Below are 6927 nucleotides of genomic sequence, written 5' to 3' on the forward strand. Positions count from 1 at the left end.
TTGTGAGTTCAAAGCCAACCTTGGCAATTTAGCAAGGTGCTAAGCAACTCAGTGAGATCCTATCTCTAAATAAAATATAAAAAGGGCTGGGGTTGTGGCTCAGTGGTTGAGTGCCCCTGGGTTTAATCCCTGGTACCAAAAAAAAAAGTATCTATTCAATGAGATTATGATTTTTAATCAACTTACTTAGTATCATGTAGGAATATGGGGCAGATTTCTACTGGCAAATTCTGAAAAGTTGCCACTCTCAGGGCAAGAAAGATGATCTGTGGATGCAGCTGCTGATGATTGTTTTTTTTTTCCCCCCTAAATGATACTCAGGAGAGTTCCTATGGCCTCATTATGGGATGGGAATTTGGAGGAGGCAATTCTGCCCCTTCTCCAGTAATCTAAGTATTGAGGGCACAGGATGGTTAAGACAATGTAATGTTAAGTGTCCATTTTTAGCAACATGGAAAATTATTATTTTCTTAACTGGAAGCTGTTCAAAATCCCCCAAATTCCTTTGCTCTTTTTAGAAAAAAAAAGAAGACTTTTCCATTTAATATTATCTCACATCATGTATGATTATTAATATCAGACATATTGTTCAGCAAGTGTTCAGAGGTTTGGATTTGGACAGTGGATGGAACTGGTAATGAGATCCCCTCCCCTTTGCGGATCTCTTCTCCTTGGTAAACATTTAGTGGTTCAGTGTCTCAGATGCTTTCTTGTAACCTGTGATGTGAGCGAAGGATAAAAATAGCTACTTGAAATGCCTCCAAGGTAACAAAAGGCAAGGAGAGCTGGAATTTCAGAGTTTAGAGCTGCTTCCGGGAATCCTCACAGATTAATGCAGCAGGGTGGGTGCTGAACAGCAGGGATGGGATTGGGCTACGACTCAAAAAGCAAGATTATGGGGCTGGGATTGTGGCTCTGTGGTAGAGCGCTGGCCTAGCATGTGTGAGTCACTGGTTCGATTCTCAGCACCACATATTAAAAAAACAAAATAAATAAAAGGTCCATAATAACTAATAAAAATACTTTTAAAAAATAAAAAGCAAGATTATGAGGATGTGTGCAAAAGGCCCAAGGATCCCAACTCTCCGCAGAGTTTAAGATTTGGGGTAACCATGAAAATCAGCTCCAGCCCTACCCATGGTCCAGCCAGTGGTGACAGCCCAGAGGCAGCTTGTCATTGGCACAGCAGGTGCCTTGTGGCCTTACCTCACAACCTCACCTCACAACCTCTGAGTGTAGGAAGGAAGTTCTGAGTGTAGGGAGGGTGGGGTGTGATTGGAATTCAGTCAAGAGCCAAATCCAATGAACAAGCTCATAATGTGAATGAACCTGAAAAGATAATCTTACGGAAGGTGATAGCTCCCTTTATGCCCACTTTTTTGCACAATAAACCCCATCAGAAATGCAAGAGGACCTCAACACCCAGAGAAGAATGGAATGATAGGAGTCACCCGGCCAGCGTTCTGGAAGTGGCTGATTCCAGGTCCTTTTTGCCCTGCCTTGGAGAGAATGAGAGGGAGAGGGAGAAGCATTTAGTACTTGCCATTAAAATAGAGTCCTTGCCCTTAAGTCCACGTGCACTTGGGGATGGGAGAGAAGGAGGAGATTGGTGAACTATTTTGGCTTCAATTAGTTTACAAAACCAAAATTGCAATGCAAGCATAATGTGACATAACATGATACAGAAACATGAAGGAATAATTTCAGCTGCCTGAGAGTGATGGTGAGGTCAATTCTTCGGTCCACAGTTAAGCTGGCTCCCTGAACAAGCAGCTGCCTACAGATATCAAAGAAAGTGGTATTTTGGGCCAGGCATGGTGGCGCACACCTGTAATCCCAACTGTTTGGGAGGCTGAGACAGGAGGATCGTGAGTTCAAAGCCAGCCTCAGCAAAAGTGAGGCACTAAGCAACTCAGTGAGACCCTGTCTCTAAATAAAATACAAAATAGGGTTGGGGATGTGGCTCAGTGGTGGAGTGCCCCTGAGTTTGATCCCTGGTACCAAAAAAAAAAAAAAAAAAAAAAAAAAGTGGTATTTGGCAGAGAGAGCAACCAGCTGGGCTTGGGGGCTTGGGAGCACATGGGCTGTTCTGTGACAGCCCCATAAATCCGCAAGATTGAGCTACTAGCCATGGGTGGAGGTGGAGGTGGAGGTGGGGTGTGGGGGAGGTGGGTCTGAAAGGTCAGGAAAGAATTGGGACAATTTTGCTCTTTTCTCTGAAACTCCAGCATGTGCCACATTAGACTCCATGATATCTAGAACACTTCAGAAATCCCAATGAGAGACACACAGAAATTAAGTCTGGTTTTAAAAGAAAAAAGAAGACTTTAGGGTTCTAACCCAGAAGATACAGGAAGGTGTGAGACAGTCCCTGTGTGCTGGAAGCCACAGGGGCGTCTGGGTTCACAGTCCTCCGCACATTTAGACCCTGTGTGGAAAATATAACCGACACACTTAAAAGTCTCCTATTCACATTGTTTTAAAGTATTGAGAGGAAAAGTGAACTAGATGGGTCCTTTTAGGAGACAAGATGGCCTCTCCCTTCCTGGCCAGTGGTTGGGAGCAGCCGTGTTGGTACTACCTGCTTTCATGGACATGCTCCAAGGTCATGAGGTAAATTACTTGTTCTGTGGATGCAGGAAATAATAAGGCCTTTGGCTTGGTGCTTTTCTGAGCCCATGTTGTTATGCTTGAATTTGGGACCCCCAAAAGACCACCAGAGACCAAGATGGATGTAAGCAGCAAAGAGGTGTTTATTGCAAGCTAGCTTGGTCCTCTTCGCGCACACAGCAGCTGGTGATGCTGAGAGGCCCTGAACCCAGAGTTTGCAGCAGTTTTATACACTCTTTGGAGAAAGCAGGGACTTCACATACATCATAGCATCTCTTAGCAAATCATCACACACCGTAGGAAAATCATAAAACAACTCTAAAACTTGATTAGCACATTCACTGGCAGGAACAAGTTGGGTAGGGATGATTGGTTAATACAAGAGGGGGATTCCTTTGAACTGATTGGTTTAGGCACGAGGGGTGTATGTGCTGAACTACATGGTTTCCCAACATGTTATCAACCACCATAAACTACTGTGAGGTCACCTGGCATCCCAGGTATCTTTCCTGTCTCATGCTGATTAGTGGTTGCTAGGGGGTTGCTATGGGTCCTCACCTAGCCTGAGTCAGGGACATCTGGCCCCACAGATCTCTCCTGTTATTTACAGACAAACAACTCAGCAGGGTGGGTATGTGCCTAGGAGTGCTCTGTGGGTCTTTCCAAGGACAAGGGTCACGCCCCCTTCCTTAGGACAGGCTTTGCTCAGAGGCCGAGGCTGGTTTTTCATTCTTCTTGTTCTGGAGTGGCCGAATGGATGACATGTGACACTGTACAGGTGAAACCCACAGCAGTCTATTGGTAACCTGTCCCAGCTCAGGGGAGGAGATACCACAAGGGGCCAGGTTGTGTGTGTGTGTGTGGTGGGGGGGTTGCACTTGGGAACAGAATGGGCAAGTGGGGGCTGTGGGAAGCAGGCTTTGTAGCAGCAAGAGGATGAGGTGACTGTTCCCCACAGGAAGATATGATTGGCTGGTTTGAACAGTTCCAAAGGGGAGCAAAACCCAGGAGTCAAGGATCATCAGGAACCACACCTGGACTCCTGGAGAAGGCGGGCTGTCTGGAGGGGTCCTTATCTGGGGGAAGAGAGTGAGCTGATGGGAGAGGGGGTTTGCAGCGAGGCCCATGTGGCTCTCTGGATTCCACAAGCTGTCCAGGCAGCACATGACATCAAGCTTCCTTTGAGATCTTTGAGGAAGAAGTGGGCATGGCTCATGCAGAGCCGGGAGGCACAACTGTTGAGTGAAACTACTAGGAGCTTAAACTCGGATCCCGGATCCCGAGGTGAAACAGGCATGTTTTAATCCAAGAACCAACTGCAGGATTTGGAAAATAAATCCAAGGACATTTCCCCTAAGCTTTTCTCATTTAAAATCCCAGGCCTCAGCCAGAGGAAAGGAACACAAAAGGAGCTCACACCTGACCACCCAATCTAATGGGTCACCTGACCCCAATACTAAGCCCCAGGAAATTCCCTGTTCACATTCTGGTCCCACTCAAATGAGTCAGCTGGACCCCAGTACAATAACCCCAAGAATTGCCCTCCTGCCCCACCCTAAAGGAAGCCTCTACAACCCAGACTCTTGCTTCAGCCCATCGCCATTAGTGGAACCCAAAATGAGCCACTCCAGGGTTCCACTAATTGATTCTGCTGCTAAATACTGAATAAAGAAAAGCCTGATGATCCGAGGTTTGCTTCTGTCTCCCGCCTTCATGAAGCGCATGTTGTTTGTCCTAACACCAACTAGCCACGGAGGTTGGGTTGTGTGTGTGAGAACGGTCCCTAACCTAGGTGAGGAACTTAAGGGAACTGGGGACAGTTTTTGCAATACAGAAAGAGATTGGTTTAGGCCACGAGGGGAGTATGTGCTGAACTACATGGTTTCCCAGAAGAGATACTAAGACTAACTGTCCCACAGCCAGATGCCAGGGCACATGCCTGTAATCCAGGAGGATCCCAAGTACGAGGCCAGCCTGGGCAACTAACTTAATGGGATCCAAACTCAAGTAGCACGAGAAGGGCTGGGGATGTAGCTCAGTGGTAGACTGCCCTTGGGTCAATCACAGGAAAAAAGAAAGGAAGGAAGGAAGGAAGGAAGGAAGGAAGGAAGGAAGGAAGGGAGGGAGGGAGGAAGGAAAGAAAAAAATAGGCCGAGCCGTGTTGTGTGCTGCACTGATTGAGGGGTGATGGCACGTTAGAGCAGCATGGAAATATGCATCTGAAGTTGAGCAAATTTTGGACTCAATTTAGGTTCCTGGAGACCAGACCCTAGAGGCAGGAGCCGTGGGCCCGTCCTCTTCCATGTCCTTACGCGCCTTTTTCCCACCAATGACTCCAAGTTGTGTCTCAGCCCTGTCCTCTCTCCTGGGAACCAGACCCACCATCCACTGTCCCCTGAACAAGAGCCCAGGATACCTGGGGGTGTCTCCTTCCAGGTGGCCCAGGCACCCTCACCGTCCTTCTCCACTCTACCCTCCAGCATCCTTCGGTCATCTCTCTAGGACTTGGTTGGCCTGCGGACCAATGAGCAAGCCAGGCGGAGCTTCCTCCTGAAGGATCTTCACAGGTCTCTGCTTGGTTCTGCCCTGTTGCCAGGCCCTGGTCTAAACTCCCTCTGTTCTTCGAGGGATCTCTAGCCCCTTCCCCTTCCTCCTTTCCTGCCCCATTGCCAGTCCTCAGCAGTTGGTTAGTGCAGAGCAGAGCAGGTCCTGTCCTGCTCAGTCTTTTGAGGATCCCTGCAGACTCAAGATGAGTTCCTTCCCTGCCTTTCATGAAAGACTTCCCCTCCCAGGGCTGGGGCTGGGGCTTAAGAAACTTACATGACTCCATTTTTGAGAAACCAGCCTCTATCTCAGAGCAAAGCCTGTCCAAGGAAGGGGGCGTGACCCTTATCCTTGGAAAAACCCACAGAGCACTCCTAGGCACATACCCACCCTGCTGAGTTGTTTGTCTACAAATAACAGGAGAGATCTGCAGCGCCAGGTGTCCCTGACTCAGTTAGGCCAGGTGAGGACCCATAGCAACCCCCTAGCAACCACCAATCAGCATGAGACAGGGAAAATACCTGGGATACCAGATGACCCTCCCCCGTAGTTTATGGTGGTTGATAACATGTTGGGATACCATGTAGTTTAAGCACGTACACCCCTCATGGCCTAAACCAATCAGTTCAAAGGAATCCCCCTCTTGTACTAACCAATCACCCCTACCCAACTTATTCCTGCCCGCTCATGTGCTAATCAATGTTAAGAGTGGTTGTTTGATTTTCCCACAGTGTGGAATGATTTGCTGTGTGATGTTGTGATGCATAGAGTATCCCCCCAAAACCTATAAAATCTCACTGAACAAAGGACCGGGACTCACTCCCTGGTACCGCTGCGTTGGGAATGGTTGTGAGTCCAGGCTCTAGCTTGCAATAAAGACTCTTGTGTGATTGCATAGGATTCGGCTCCTGGAGATCTACTGGGGTCCCACAAATCTGGCATTACAGGCTCAGCGGTGGAGCACTCGCCTAGCACGTGTGAGGCACTGGATTCGATCCCCAGCACCACATGTAAATAAAATAAAGGTAGTGTGTCCAGAAAAATTAGAAAAAGACTTTCCCTCCCTTCTTCCCTGTCGCCATAACCCCATTTTGTTCAGGTCTCTGATTTCTTTTGATCCCAGGAATGTACATCCAGACTTGGTCTGAGGAGGGCCTGATGGCCCAGTGCTGGACAGTGAGGTGGAAGGGGACATCTGTTGGAAACTCCTGGGAAAGATGTTTCCTGTCAGCTAAAAGGAAGGTCAGTGAGGCACGAAGGTCTCCCCTCCTCCACCCTCACTTCTCTTCCTTGACTTGAGATGGGAATACCTGATCCTGAGAGCAGCTGCAGCCACCCCATGTATGATCACCAGGGGAAAGGTCAAGAGAATCCCAGAGACACTAGATCTGATATTACCAGGCCACCCAACTACGTCCCTATTTATTTAAGGAAAACTAAACCACTATTTGTTTAGAACACTCCCAGTCAGAGGATCTGTTACTTGCAGCCAAAAGGATTTCTCACAGACATGACAAGGTGCTGTGGGGGTACAGAAGACAGGAAGCGGGTGAGAACTTCATGCTTCATGGAGGTGGCATCTGAGTTCAGCCTTGGAGGGTAAGTGGGTGAAGGGCTTTCAGTCTGCAGGGACCTAGGAGCAAAGTCATACAAGTCAGGGGGTGGCACCTGTGTGAAGGACTCATTCCCATTTATCCGGGATGCAGAAAAGCAGGTAGAGGGGATATAAGGTGTTGCCATGGCCACTTTGACATAATCATCTCAACTCAGGGA

This window comes from Marmota flaviventris, chromosome 12, assembly GCF_047511675.1.
Source record: "Marmota flaviventris isolate mMarFla1 chromosome 12, mMarFla1.hap1, whole genome shotgun sequence".
NCBI classification, from domain to species: Eukaryota; Metazoa; Chordata; class Mammalia; order Rodentia; family Sciuridae; genus Marmota; species Marmota flaviventris.